At 44.7% G+C, this 15,812-nt stretch overlaps 1 protein-coding gene and 1 pseudogene across 1 annotated transcript in view; both read right to left on the bottom strand.

The window, feature by feature from the left end:
* Positions 1-613, bottom strand: part of CRACR2A (calcium release activated channel regulator 2A) — a 133,069-nt gene extending 132,456 nt beyond the window's left edge. The window contains 1 exon segment of the mRNA XM_023759955.1: positions 402-613. The gene's annotated coding sequence lies outside the window, so the exon portion shown is untranslated.
* An 11,635-nt stretch (positions 614-12,248) lies between these two features.
* LOC102423302 lies at positions 12,249-13,487 on the bottom strand (annotated as a pseudogene).
* Positions 13,488-15,812: the final 2,325 nt, after the last annotated feature.

Below are 15,812 nucleotides of genomic sequence, written 5' to 3'. Positions count from 1 at the left end.
GTGGCAACAGCTGTGCTGCTGTCCTGAGCCAGGCGGCAGGAGCTCCTAGCAGCACTGCCCTGCAAGTGAGGACTTCAGGTTTCTGGAACTGAGACCCTGGGCCAGTCACTTCACTCTGACAAATGAAGAGGCTGGATGTGGCAAAAGGACCCCTGAGGTCCCTTCCTGATCTCTGCCCCACTGCTCCTCAGCCCTCCTCCAGTCCCCTCAGGCTTAGGCCTGGGAACAGGGGTCGGGCACTCAGCTGTTCCCTCGGAGCCAGCCCTCCCAGGAACCCATGTGCTGCACACACATGCTCACTTGGCTGCTGCGGGGCCCTCGGGCAGGAAGCACCTTCCTCCCGGGCTGCACCAGGCAGAGGGGGCTGGGAAACGCCCACCTGGTGACCGGTCAACACGTACCTCTACCTCGGGAGTCGCCGCTTCCCTCCCAGCTGCTGACGCCACCTCTGGGCTCACAGCTGTCAGGTAGCCGCCTGCTCCGCGGGGCTGCTCCCCCTGACTCTCTCCGCCCAGAACCGCGCGGGCTGGACTAGTCCCCTGCCGCGCAGAACTGGAGGCGGCGCCAGGGAGCCCGCGCTGCCGGCCGCCACCCCCTGGGGCGCCCTCCAGAATCTGCGCGCGGCGCGTTGGGGTCCCGGCCCACAGGAGGAGACCTCAGAGAGCCAGGGAGCCTGGGTGGCGGGGGCGGGGCTGCCGCTGACTTAGCCTGCGGGACTGGTGCGGCTGCCTGGGCCCCTCTGTTCCCGAGTCCCACTAGGCCCTTTGCCCTGATTCCAGAATGGTAACAGGTTGCAGAGCCCCGCATTTCTTTAAAGGAGGAGAATCTTCTGGAACCTCCAGGGACCCTGGAGAGAAGTATGGGTACGCTTCCCTGAAAACCTGCAGCGGCCAGGTCCACTCCAGCTGTTAACTTTGGGGATCTGGTCCTTATACTTTTCTGTCTCTTCTGTATGTTCTTCTGTTGGCATGAATGCTGTATAAAGAAAAGCATCCACTACATATGTTTAATAAAGCTTTAAATAAGTCTTCAAAGGCCTCCCAAGGCGGTCAGGCTGAAGGATAGCCCTCAGCCTGGTGCACAAGGCCCTCCATGCCCACTCTCTGGCCACAAACTAACTCCTCAGCCTCACCCAAGTCCCCCAAACACACGCACCCGTGCTCTAGGAATACAGGCTGCTGCCAAACTCCAGCTGCTGGGAGTTCTTGCTTTGCCTGGAGTGCCCTGCCCCTTTCTTTGCCACCTGTTGAAATAGTACTCATCCTTCCAGGCCCCACTGAAATGTCCCCTCGGTGAATCCTTCCCCAGACACTGGCCCCCACAGAGGAGCCCAGCCCCTTCTGGGTGAGCCCGTCATTCTCATGCTGGTGAATATATTAGACCGCCCTCCTCTCCCTATTCCTCTCCCCAACCCTCCATACTTAGCCCTGTTCCTGGAGGGACAGAAATAAACACTAAACAGCTGTCATAAATCTTTGTGGTGTCCTTTCCTCTCCTTGAAGCCCACTACCTCCCCCAACCCCACCCACCCCGGGAGGAGGGATGCACCAGACCCCCTTCCCACTGAGTTTCAGGAGGATGTCAGGCCACCTCCCCAGCCTTCCACCTGGTGCCCAGCCCTATGCATTGGCCTTTCCGTTCCAGTTCTGGGGTATGTTTGCCTGTGTAGGCCCCAAGGTCAGGGTGGGCTGCCTTGGTGTTGCTCAAGCACACAAATTTGAGGGCTGGGCTTTCTAGGGAGCAAAACAGGCTGCACTGGATGCTTCCCTTTCTCTCATGCTGCATCAGGAAAGGAACACTTTTCACATCAGAACCTGAGAAATGGAAAAGATCTTAGAGAGTATCTGTTGCAAAACCTACCCACTCCCATTTTACAGAGGAACAAACGGAGGCTGGGGAGATCAAATGGCATCCAAGGCTTCTACCATCTGTTGTTGTTAAATATTACTAATCTTCCAGGTTTAGATTGCCTTTCTCTTCTAAAGCAATTCCACATGTTGGCGCTAGTTTGCCCCTCAGTTCCATGAGGGATTAAGATATTTGTGGTTAAGTACTCACTTTGGAAGCCAAAGACCCGGATTTGAACCTTGGTGCTCCAAGCTGTCAGCGACGACCTTGCCAAGTAACTGAACTGTTCTTCCTAAGCAGCATGTGGATAGTCACACTCCCTGCGTCACAGGGTTGCTCTAAGGATCAAAGTGAGTATGTATCTTTAAAGGGTTTAGAACAGTAGCTGGTACACTAATATTCCAAGTGTGTTTGCTGTTCTTGGATATTTCTGTTATTATTAATTGTACTATTTGGCAGGTGAGGTAAAGAGGGTTGGAAAGGCTGGGCCCCCATCTAAGGGGCTGCTTTCCTCACCGAACTCCATGCACTTTGTCTGACAGGACCCTGCTTCCTGTGGGATCCCATCGTGGGCCGGACACGCTCCGCTGCTCTGGGTCTCACTGCACCTAACTCATAGGTCCCTTAGGCACGTGATTCTCAACCGTTTCTGTCTCCTGGCACACATAAGCTAATCACTAACGTTCTGCAGCATACCAAAAATCTATTTTTTGCCAAACTGACAAAAAAAATAGCTATAATTTTGATTTATTCACACCCACGGCTATTGTGTTGGCTGTTGTCATTCTTTTATCTGACAATCTAAGGGAAAAGAGGTCAGTGCCCCTCACTAAATAGGTATGGCATGTTTTAAAAATTCTTATGGCACATCAGTTGGAAATTGCTGCTTTAAGCTCTCAGAACACTTAGACATTGCACACTACAAACACCAACCATATCTTTTGGGTTTTATGGTGACGTCTTTGATTTGCACTTCCTTTCCCAGAATCACGGAATCACTGCATGTACATGCCAAAAGGCCAGCTTGCACCTCTCTCACTCTCAGAGTGAGAAGAGGAGGCGGACAAAGATGATTCTTCTCATGTATGGACACAGGACACTGAGGCAGGGCAGGCACTCACTGGTGGCCCCAGGCTAGGTGGCAGCCTGAAGCTTAGGAAGGATGAGGATCTTCACTTCCTATTTCCCTAGGATCCCAGTGACTCCTCTCCAGAGTTGCTGGAGAAACCCGAACTCATTCATTTAAAGAGTGCTTATTGAGCAACCACAAGGTGATGAATAAAAAGCTAGGCAGGGCCGGCTTCCCGGGCATTGACCCATGCAGTTGGACACTAGAAGAGCCTCCTGCCTGGTGTAATGCTCTGCTGTCACCTCCTTGAATTCTTAATAATTTTGAACTAGGGGGGCCTGCATTTTTATTTTGCACTGGACCCTGCAAGTTGTACAGCTGGTTCGGGACCTAGGTCTTCCCCAGAGCTCTCGGGTTTCCGGGGAGTCAGCCAGGGAATTGATGATTACTGTGACAGAGGCAGGTAGCTGGGGAGTACAGGACAGGAACATGGCCAGGATTCAGCTCACTCGGGCCACCAGCTATGTTAGCCTACCCTGCCACCAGCTGCTTGCCACAGTGCTGGGACAATGGCCTTGGTTAGGCACCAAGGCCTGTAGCCCCAAATAGCTGCTGCAAGCCCCAAAACCTGGCAGGGTACTGGCAATACCAGGAAATGAGTGTCATTAGAGCCCTAAGCCTTCCTCATGCCCCCTCCCCACACCTCACATGTCACTCCAGACTCCTTCTAGCCTTTGGTTCCCTGTACCTGCCCAGACCCAGCTGACTTTGGGAAAAAGTAAATAAAGTCAACCTAATGGGCTCTTCATCCAAAGGACATGGGCTTTATTAGGGATTTTTTTTTTGTATTCTCCTGTCCTATATGCCTGACATGTAATGGGCATCTAATTTATCATAGTTGAGTATGAAGGGTAAATGCATATGACGAAGCCTGGAATATGCAACTCAAAGCTCACTGGCCCAAGAACAGGGAATTTTGTTGTGTTTCATTTTTGTCTTGGAACAATGCGGAAGCCTCCACACAATGGTTCAGGGGTGAACGGGAAGTAAAGGAATGGAGGAGTAAGGAGGGCCTCTCTCAAGGAGACTGACTGGAGAAGGAAGGCAGTAGTGTGAGCTAAAGGAAGAAGAGAAGCACAGAGGAGCCATGAAGATGTTTGTAGACTGAGGTCAAGAATCTGATGAAGAGAGAAGGGATGGGGAATGAGTAGGGTCTAAGGCTCTGGTTCTATAAAAGGCAAGAGGACCTGAAGAGCACAAGAGGGTGTGAGGAAGCCCCCAAGTCTCCAAACACGAGGAGGAGGATACGGATGGGTGAGCATAAGGAGCAAGCAAGGGAGGAAAGTGGATGGGCTTCCTAGATGACCGGCCCCGTTTTCTCAGTGACACAGGAAAATAGGTAATAGCTGAGCATCTGGGTAGCCCATTGGGGTGGGTGGCATTTAGACACTCCTGCCATGAGTTGCTGCCTCCTTTGGGGTGGGAAGTGGGGGCCACCCAGTAGGGGAGAGTTAGCAAGTGGGCTTGGAGAGCCCAGAGACCCTTGCAGGGGATGTGCTTCCTGAGTCCCCTTTAAGCTTCGTGGCACCATTTCTGACTGTGTTTTCTTGCCACATGCTGCTCTCAACTATAATTAAAGGCCAGTTTCTCTTGGGTGATCCCCAGGGGAACAATGAAAACATTCACTGTTCCGGTACAGGAATTCCTCTGCTGTCCCTTCTTCCTTTCTGAGTGGCTCCCATTGCAGAGTTTCCAACAGGTGGAGGCCAAAAAGAACAACAAATAGGCTTTTCAATATTGACTCTCCCAGGCTCCGTCCAGATGGCAGCCTCTGCCCCACCTCCCAGAGCCTCACCAGCAAAGGCCAAATCAAACAGCCCCGAAGGCTAGAGGGCTGCCCACTCTACCAGAGCAGGCCGACTGCAGAGGGAGACTGCCCTGTATCCACACTTGTTGTCTTTCTCCTTCTTGAATGTGTTGGGCTTGGATGGGAAGGAAGCATTTTTAATGAGATTACAGGGGCCGATTATAGGCTCATAGCTGTTATTGAAAAATAAGGCTTCCTTGAGGATATTTATGAAAACCATGTACTTCCTCTATGGCATTCACAAAGCTGGAGTCCTTCAGAAGCAGGACAAGGCAGAGCAATGACCTACTGTCTCTAGCAGCAAGAATGGACTTCATCATTCAGATGTAGTCATAGAGTTAATGGAGTTGGAAGAGACTGAAAGTTGTAGAGCCAATCCCCTGTATTCAGATGAGGTGACTATAGTCCAAGGTGATAGGTGTAGTGATGTGACTACTCCTGGCTTGAATGCAAGATTTCATTCCATCCCCACCTCTCTACAGGTGGTCTCTGAGAGACCGAGTACCAGATGCCACCTTATATGGGATATTTATTGTGTTTTCGATCACAAATCTCTGAATCCCATGTTTACAGAGCAGAGAGAAAAAAGCATCATAAAATCAAACATGTCTCCTAAAGAACAGCAGAAGCCTTATCATGACTTTTGTTTAAAAAAAGTAAAGATCCTACAATGAGTAATGTGTTGCCCTAAAGTACAGAAAAATTGAGGTGAGGTTAGCTTCTCTGGGAATGAAGAAATTAATGTTTTATATCTACTATTTTCCTATTTATAAAATGTTTGAGAAACATTTTCATCATAATTTTGCTTCCTCAGGCATGTAATCACATATACACAGACCCAATCACAGTCCCCTGGCTATTAATGTAATAAATAAGGAAACAAGAAACAAAGGAAGGAAAAAGAGAGGGCATTATAAGCCAAAAGAAGGTGTTCAGGCCTCAGGTTAGGGGGACCCAACTAGCTCCTGAGAGTGGTGAGGACAAAAGCAAGCTGCTGCCTGTCACATTATAGGATGGCTCCATATTTTTTTATTCTTCCATCATCAAAACTTGGTCAAGAAACATCACCATTTGGGGATGATGCTTTGTTTTGGTAAAGGAAAAATCTTTTGGTCTTTCTAACCTTGTGTTTGCTGTCAACCAATAATAGATTTTAGACAACAAAATTATACTAGCTGACAATTTGGAGGTTGAGAAGGTAAAAGTTAAATGACCTATTTAAAAAATACACAGCCATTTCTTGGCCCATTAGAAAACAAAAATAATCAAAGAAACAACTGCTTAACATTATTTTTAGGACAAACAATCCAGAGGCGAGAAAATAGCTAATTAAGTAGAAATAAAATATCAGAATTATATTGGAATTTTGCTACTGATTCAAAAGTCCTGTGGCCTTTTCTGTGGCGCCTCTTGCCTCCCATCATCTGATTTCCTGATGCATCAGCTTAGCTCAGGCTTCGTCACCTCTCTCTGGACTCCTGACTTGCCCTTCTATTTTTTGTCTCTGCTCCACCCAATGCACCCTCCACATTACTGCCAGGCATGATATATGCAAAGCATGGCTCTAGTTGTGTCCCTTCTCTACACAGAAAAACCTGCCATGGACACCCCTTCTGTGTTTTCTGAATAAAAGCCAAAATCTTAGGTTGGCCTCCAAAACCACCTCCAAGCTTGGCTCTCACTGCTCACCCACAAGTAGGCTGTAAAGAGCTCCACATTGACTTTCTAGCAACAATGTCTTGATGGCTGAAGGGACCTCCCTGCCATTTCTATCCAAAGTCTAGGATAAGATCTGGCTCTGATACTGCCTTCCGCAGGAAGACCTCACTCACACCTCAGAGCTGCTTCCTCTCAACTCCCAACAACTTCTCTTAGAGACATGTTCACATGCTGCCTATACCCAGTTTATTTGTGGAGTTGATATTGTTGAATGGAAGGGAGTTAGACCAACTAACTGCTTAGCTTTGAGCAAACCAGGAAGTTTCTCTGATCTTCAGTTTTCTTATATAGTGGCTCAGCCACTCAAGATGTGCCTTAGTAATAAGCAGATTATTCTGAGCTAAAAACAACTGAGATCCTGCAGGCTCAAGAAAAACTTCTGCCCCTCACCCCCCACCCCCTTTAACTATCTAGAAGAATTTGAATTAAGGGCCTTGCCCATACTAAGAGGTTATCAGAGATAGCCTTTTTTGACCTATCTATAGGGCAGGGCAAACTACTAATTACTGAACATATGTTCTCCCTGCAATGACTTTCTGAAGCCCCAGCATGCCTTATCTCATCCCTAGCTCAGAATAGCATATATACCACACTTTTCCTTTCTGTCTTGGAATTTCTCATGAATGCAGGGTCTCTGACTCTCTCATATATATTTGGGGTTTCCGTGCACACAAAATTGAATTTGAGTTTCTCTTGTCAATCTGTCTCTTGTTGATTTGATTATTTGGCTCGCCAGAAGAACCAGAGAAAGGAAAGGGGAATTTTTCTTCTTTCTCACACTTATCTGTAAAATACAGCTAAGAACAGGACCTACCTGATGAGGTTGTTGTGAGAAGTGAATGAGATCATTCAGGTAAAAAATACTTTGTACAGTACCTGGTGTTAAGTCAGGGCCCACTATGTTAGGAGGAGAAAGAGAGAGGGAGAGAGGCTCGGAGGGAAAAAAGAAGAGAATAGAGAGAGGCAGAGAGGAGAGAAGAGGAGGAGAAACCATACATTCCTATTCTACTGGAGTCAAAGGACCATTGCCTCATCTTAGATAGACACACACATCTTAGATGGAAGACAAAATTTTATTTTGACATAAAGATTATAGAAAGGATAAAAGTAATTTATCTGTTCAGGTCTACTGTGTAAATTTATTAGCTGAATTCTGAATTCTATTAGAAACTTAGCATTTTCTAAATGGAAGGAGCTGTGGAAATCACCCTGTCCAACCGCCATTTTTTTTTCTGCTAAGGAAGCTGCAAAGGGCAAGAGCTAGTCAGTAGCAGAATCCAGACTAGAAGGCTTTCCACCCAGAGCTCTTACCTACCTTGCATATCATTTCTCCAAGCTTGAGAAGGACACTATAAAAACCAGATGCTCACAGATTAATTTCTAGCGTAAGAATGTTAAGAGGTTGATAAACAATTTTTGTTTTTGTTTTTTTCAAAAAGCAACTATAATGCTTGGTCAAAACCTTCAAAAACAACCAGTTCAGCACTCTGGAAATTGGCTGGAGACATGCAACGTACTGAGAAGTGTTTGTTCATGAAAATGATTGACTTTTAAATAGCACCAGCATGTGGCATGCTTGCCTGGAGCTGTCCCCAACCCAGCACTCTGTTGTTTGCTAGTTCAATCGGGGCACTTTGTACAAACCAACAGCAAACACACTCACACACACAAAAGCCAGCGGCCTTTTGTCACTGGTAGAGTGTTCTGACTTAATTTGGAGCAGCATCAGTTTAAATGATGATCTCAGAAGCAAGTGGACAGAGAGGGCCAGCAGCTCTGCTAGCCTGAAATTACAGAGCAAACAATGAACTTGGACTATCTGGAAATTTAATAGAGAATTGAGGGGGTGAAGCAGCCATGGGAAGATGGATACACTCTGCACATTTCTTTTAAATATTTTTTATTGATTTTTAGTGAGAAAGAGAGAGAGAGGGACATCAATGTGAGAGCAGAACATCGATCAGCTTCATCCTGCACTCCTTTTTACCAGGGATTGAGAGCCCTGACTGGGAATTGAACCAGCAACCTTTTGGCACACGGGACAACACCAAACCAATGGAGCCACATTGGCCACATTTCATGGGTTGACTAAAGTGTGCGTATGTGCTGCAGAGACAGAAGCAGCCCAAGCCACCCACATATCCCTGGGCAGTGGAGCCTACCTATACATACAAAGGGCTCGTTGGAAAATAGAAGCCTGGGTAAACTTAAAAACAAAAGCTTGACATTTGAATGTGCTCTTCGACTCACTCACAGATCTATCAGCAGATACTGGAGGCCTTCCTGGCTCAAAGTACATGAACACAACCTCTGGCCAGTCTGAACACTAATCTAGGCAGACACAGGGGTGACTATAGGAAGCAAGGCTTAAGAACAAAAAGTAAGAAAAACAAACCAGCAGAAACGTTTGTGGATGCACATTTCAGAGAAGGTAGAGCTTATGGGTTTAGTCTAGGCAAATTATTACATAAAAACACACAAAACAACAATAACACTCGGGGAAATTAGAATATATAGTTGCTAAAATTCACTATGTAAAATAATCCAGTTTTCAGCAAAGAAATGATAAGATAGGCAAAGCAACAAGAAAGTATGACAACATCCAGAAGGATAATAAAACAGTCAATAGAAACTATCTCTGTGTGTCCCTAAGATTTTGGATTTATCAGACTAAGTCTTTAAAGTAGTTATTAGAAATATGTTTAAGAAACTAAAAAACAGCTATACTCAAAAATTTAAGGAAAGTGTGACAACAATGATTCAACAAATTTAAAAATCTCAATAAAAATATGGAAATTACCCCAGTGAGGCTGAGACAGTCCCTGCGAGGCTGAAACGGTCCCTGTGAGGCTGAGACGGCCCCTGTGAGGCTGCGACGGCCCCTGGGAAGTCAGTGGAACCACACGAGCCACCTAGACGGCTTCGTCGCGAACCAGTGTGCAGCCCCAAGCACAACTATCACCCGAGGGGCGAGAGCAGCTGTAGTGTTGCTTTCTCCTCACTTTTGGTAACGAAATCCTCATTTTAAACATAAGAGGACACATTATTTTAAAAAGCCATTACATGTCTCCATACCCTTTCTGAGTAGAGCGTGAACAAGTCGTGAGAGACCTTTCCGAACACAGGGACATGTCGTGGGAAGGAAATAGCTACATTTTCCATGTGTATGACCTTTGACCCGCCAACAAAAAGCATACACCTATGGATGAGGACAGTGGGGGGGGGGGGGGGAGGTTAGGGCAGAGGAAGGGGTGGGAACTGGGTGGAGGGGACTATGGGGGGAGAAAAGGGGAACAACTGTAATAATCTGAACAATAAAGATTTATTTTAAAAATATGGAAATTACACAAATGAATCAATTCTGAAACAATGGAGGCCCTGAGGCAGTGGAACAACATAGTCAAAGTAGTGAAAAAGATTTGTCAACCCAGAATTCTATATCCAGCAAAACAATCCTTCACAAATAAAGCTAGAGTAAAGATATTCCCAGATAATCAAAGACCAAAGCAATGTTTTGCTAGCAAACATACCCTATAAGGAATACTAAAGGAAGTCCTTTAGGCTGAAAGGAAAGTTATACCTGATAATATACAAATCCAGAGTAAGAATGAAGAGTTCCAGAAATGGCAAATATGTGTGTAAATATAAAAGACTCTATAAATATATTTTCTCATTTTTCTCCTAACTTTGTTAAAAGAAAAATTATATAAAGCAAAAATTGTAACACTGTATTGTTGAGTATATAGTATATATGGAAATAGATATAATAATGGAACAAAGTAGGGGAGAAGAAAAGAAAATATATTGGAACCAAGTTTCTACTTTTTAAAATATGTTTTTTTTATTTCAGAGAGAGGAAAGGAGATGGAGAGAGAGATAAAAATATCAATGAGAGAGAAACATCAATTGGCTGAATCAAACCTGGGACCTCCTGGTGTATGGGACAATGCTCAACCAACTGAGCCATGTAGGCTGGGCAAGTTTCTAGAATTAATTTAGTATTTTCTTAATTAAACTGTGATAAATTGATATGCATATTGCAATACCTAGAGCAATCAATAAGAAAATAACTAAAAAATATAACAACAAAATCAACAGAGGAATTAAAATGACACATTAGAAATTTTTATTTAACACAAGAAAAAGAAGTAAGAGGGAAGAAGAATTAAAAAAAGGGAAACATAGAAAACACATAGCAAAAAAGCATATGTAAATCCAAGCATATCAGTAACTACACTAAATATAAATGGACTATTCTGATATTGTGATTTATAATAAAATTTATTTGGCCTTTGTCCAGGGTTCCTGACTCACATTTCCCAAAACCCTTGGAATTTCCTAAGCAATCAGAGCAATTGGAACATCTTTTGCTATATAATTTGGTCTCTTGTCCTCCGTTCTTGAAATTGCGTTATTCATAACAATCCCCTTTCCACCACATCTGGGTTTATGTCGATGAGGTGGCTTTTGTAAATCCCCTAAAGATGGGGGAGCTGGTGGCCAGGGGAACCAACGGTGATTAGAGGTTTAGAACTTTCAGTCTTATCTCCTCATTTCTGGGAAGGATGGAGGGGATGGAGATTGAATTAGTCATCAATGGGAAATGTTTTAATCAATCATGTCTATGTAGTGAAGCTTCAAAAAAAAAAAAAAGAAGGGGGTGGAAATCCCACATCTTGAACTTACAGGTTGGGGAACAAGAACACTTCCACATGCCACCACACCAGGCCCCAAACTCCACAGTACAGAAGTTCCTTTGTTCTGGACTTCGCCCTACATATCTGTTGATTTGTATCCTCTAATAGTCTTTGTAATAAACTGTTCATCTAGTGAGTAAATTTGTTTCCTGAGTTCAGTGACCTGCTCTAGCAAATTAATTGAATCCAAGGAGGGTGTCCTGGGAACCTCTGATTTTCAGCCAGTCAGTCAGAAGCACAGGTAACAACCTAGATTTGTGATTGGAATCTGAAGTGAAGGCAGTCTTGTGGGCTGGAGCACTTACCCTGTTGCTGTCTCTGGGTATATAGTATCGTCATAATTGAATTGAATTGTAGGACACCCAGTTGGTGTTAGAGAATTGCTTGGTGATGTGGAGAAAAATCCCACACTTTGGAATTGGATAGAGGATTGTAACTAAGCATTCCACTTTGTCAATGTAAGAAATGTCCAAACCTGTAGAGAATTTTTATGTTTATTTGAGCCAAACTTATGACAATTACTGGGAAGCAAAATCTCAATGGATTGAAAAAAAATGCTCTGGAAAATGGCAGTTCTACCACTTATTTTATACATCAGAATCAAAGGGGAAGACATAGAGGGATTACATAAAATTCATTGGTGATAGATTTGGGAGGTGGAAGAAAGCAAAGCAGAGGAATCTCTGGGATTGGATGAAAAGTAAAATGGATAGGCCCATATTTCTTATACATTGTTAACAATGAACATTTACAGCACACAGAGATGGTATGCCGGAGAAGGAGATAACAATGAGGGGTTCTAGTGAGAGACTGTGCCCTGAGGGATCTGACAAAGGGGATTACTCTGATATTCCAAATGTATGCTATTCTAGATGCAAAAGGCTCAGTTCAGGTAAAGACTGTCTTTGTCAAGGAAGATATTGGCCTAGGACAGGACTACCCACCATGACTGGCCTTTAATTAGGAAGTTGTTTTTTTCAATGATCTCTGAACTTTTATTGGCCTCCTGCCTCCCCCTCCCCAACAGGGTGCCCTACTTCTGCTGTCCTTAATGCCTCAGAACTTTGGTGTAGTTGACCTCAGACATCACTTCGCTGTCCACAATCCTGCAGTGGTGGTCTTTTGGATGGATTGTATGGAGTGGCTGTTGTCGTCGGCATCGCCAAGATTGAAGTCTTCCCCTTCTTCCAGCAGGCAGAGGTAGGTGGTGATCTCAGCCTCCAGCTGGATGTTAATAATCAGCAGGGCCTCTTACTCCTGGACCTGGCATTTCCCCTCTGCCCGAGGCTGGGCCAGCCTTTGAGCTATTCTATCTGCATGACATAGCACATCTCCACTCCCTCAGGCTGTTCTCCCAACTGTCCTTCAGATTTCTCATCGAGTCCAGGCCGATCTCCAAGGACAGGACCCTATGTCTCAGCTCCGTGAGTGTCATCTCAGCAGCAACTCTCAGTGGTCTGTGAGGGGACCACTATGGTGCTCTCCTCCATCTACTGGGACCACTACTTGTCTAGCTCCTCTCAGTCCTTCTGAGCCAGCGCATCATACTGGGCCCAGATGTCTGCCATGATCTTGCTGATGTCGTGAGATTCAGGGGCATCCAACTCCACAGTCAACCCAGAGTTGGCAGTCTAATTTATAGACCATTTACTTCCTCCTCGTGGTTCTTCATGAAGAGCAGCTGCTCCTTGAGAGCCTCAATCTCTGTCTCCAGCTGTAGCTGAGTGACATTGGTGTTATCAGTGACCTTTCGGAGCCCATTGGTGTCACTCTCCACAGACTGGTGCATGGCCAGCTCTGTCTCTTACTTAACTCTGAAGTCACCAGCAGCAAGATGGGCATTGTCAATCTGCAGAATAATGCAGGTATTGTCCACAGGATTTGCAAAGATCTGAGCCCTCGGGTCCTCGATGGTCTTGAAATAATACCCCCAGTCTCTGACCTGGATCCCTTCTCCTCCAAGTGTTCCTGTATTTTGCTTTCCAGTCTCTAATTATCTGCTTCCAGGTTTCTCACCCTCTCCAGGTAGGAGGCCAGATGGTCATTCAGGCATTGCATAGTCTCCTTCTCACTCTGGATGCCCCTATACTTGCCAGACCCCTGGTCATCCTTGCAGCCAGGCCCCCAGATTCCCAGCTGCCCTGCACACTGCTGGAGTGGGGCTCAGAGATCTGGAGGCCAAGCCCCTAGAGCCTGCATAGGTGCTGGCCATGCTGCTGCTGGGTGACTGCACAGAGCCCAGGGTCCAGTAGTTTGTGGAGAAGCCGGAGCAGGTGCTAAAGCTCATGTTGTCCAAGGAGGAAGGTGAGAAGCTGAGACAGGTTCAAGTGCCAGTCAGGAAGTTTTAATTTCAGAGCATCCTATGTGGTTACTTTCAGTCTCTGAGTGTGTAAGCCCTGACATGCAGGCCTCCCTGGGCTTGTCAGGTTTAGTATGCGGCCCCTTTTTGTTCAAAACTTGAAAGGCACAGATTGTCATTCTGAATAAAAAAGAGCAAGACCAAACTATATGCTGTTGACAAGAAAAGCAGCTTAGATTCAAAGAAACAAAGAGATTAAAAGTAAAAATAAATAAATAAAAAAGAAGGAATTCCAGTTTCAGATATGACATGTAAAGAGCTTATAACATTCGTCACTTCCATCCTCATATGATAAAAGCTGAACAAACTTAAAATAAGTGGCTTTTCTTAGACTCATCCGAAAACTGATGTCCTAGGGCACAGCACCACCCTAAAATCTGGAGAGACAGGTGAATGCAGAGAAATCACATCCTCTATCTGTTTCGCTAGAGAGGAAGCTGCTGCTGCCATAAAATGGTAGGAACACTTAAATGATAATTTTGATGAATTGCTGGAGGCTCAATGTGGGGAAACTTGAGAGTGAGAAACTCCTGGGGGTGCAATTTCATGGGCTTTATATTCAGGAATCCCACCTGATTCTCAAGGTGAGGATCTAACAAAAACTCCCTCATGGCTCTAGCCGGTTTGGCTCCATGGATAGAGTGTCGGCCTGCAGACTGAAGGGTCCAGGGTTCGATTCTGGTCAAAGGCACATGCCTGGGTGCGTGTTAGATCCCCAGTGTGGGGCATGCAGGAGGCAGCCAATCAATGATTCTCTCTCATCATTAATATTTATATCTCTCCTTCTCCCTTCCACTCTGAAGTCAATAAAAATATGTTTAAAAAAACCCAAAAAACAACTCCCTTATGTTTCAGGCAGAGATGAGGGGGAAAGTAACTATTTATATAAATGTTCAGAGCATTCTCCATAACAAAAGCCTTCTCTCCAAGGGGCCAACTTTACCATAGTCTTATCAACCTTGGGGGAAGGGCAGTTAGCCAATTCCAGCTCCCTATAGCCTTCCTGCCTCACCTAAATGCAAAAAAGAGGCAAATAATAAAAATAACTTCTGAAGGTTACAGCCCAGAGACTCAGGCACACTAAAACTCTGAGATTTAATCATAAGATTATAGAGTGCTTCTCTTCCCAGCACCTCACCACCACCTCAACAGGGCTCCAGCAGAATAACAGCATGTTACAACTGAAAGAGCTGAAAAACACGAGGTCACTTGAGGTAATTGAAGTCTCTGGCACCTAAGCTACAATAAATTTTCAACACAGCCCAACTCCCAGCCAGATTAATATAAAACCTCACACTAAAGGCCTATTTTATTAGTTCTTATTAACTAATACATTATGCCTGCTTTAATAAGAAAGTACAAGGCATGCCAAAATGCAAGAAAAAATCAGTCTGAAGAGACAAAGTAAGCATCAGAACCAGACTCAGATATGACACAGATTTTGAAATTCTGAGATAGAGAATGAAAAATAACTATGACTACCCTGGCCCATGTGGCTCAGTTGATTGGGCATCGTCCAATGCCAGATGGATTCCCAAATGGGACACATGCCTGGATTTCAGACAAGACCCCCAGTAGGGGGTGTGCAGAGGCAGCTGATTGATGTTTCTATCTCACATCAATATTTCTCTCTCCCTTATTCTTTCTCTAGAAATCAATAAAAAATATTTTAAAAAATAACTATAATTAATATGTTAAGGGCTCTAATAAAAAAGACATGCAAAAACAGATAGATAATGTAAGTAGAGAGATAAACATTCTAAGAAAGAATCAAAAGGAATGCTAGAAATAAAATATACTGTAGCATAAATGAAGAATGCCTTTAATGGGTTCATCAGTAGACTGAATCCACACAGCTGAGAAAAGAGTAGGCAAGAATGAAGATATGTCAATAGAAACTTCCCAAACTAAAATGCAAAGAAAAAGAACAGAATATTCAAGAATTTTTGGAACAATTACAAAAGGTAAAACATATGTGTACTTGGAGTTCCAGAAAAAGAAGAAAGAGGAAAAGGAGCAGAAGAAATCTGAGAATGGCTGACACCAAACTACAGAAAGTTCAGAGAATATCAAAAAATCTGTACATAAGCATATCATACTTAAACTACAGAAAACCAAGGCAGAGGAAGTCTTGAAAAAAGTTAGAGAAAGGTGAGGGAAGGACATCTTACCTACAGAACAACAAAGATAAAAATTACATTGAACTTATCATCAGACACCATGCAAGCAAGAGAGTGAAGTGAAATATTTTAA

This window comes from Myotis lucifugus, unplaced genomic scaffold (genome assembly GCF_000147115.1).
Source record: "Myotis lucifugus unplaced genomic scaffold, Myoluc2.0 scaffold_167, whole genome shotgun sequence".
NCBI lineage: Eukaryota > Metazoa > Chordata > Mammalia > Chiroptera > Vespertilionidae > Myotis > Myotis lucifugus.
Note: the sequence above shows the minus strand (reverse complement) of the source record. Positions and strands in the feature narration are given on the sequence as shown.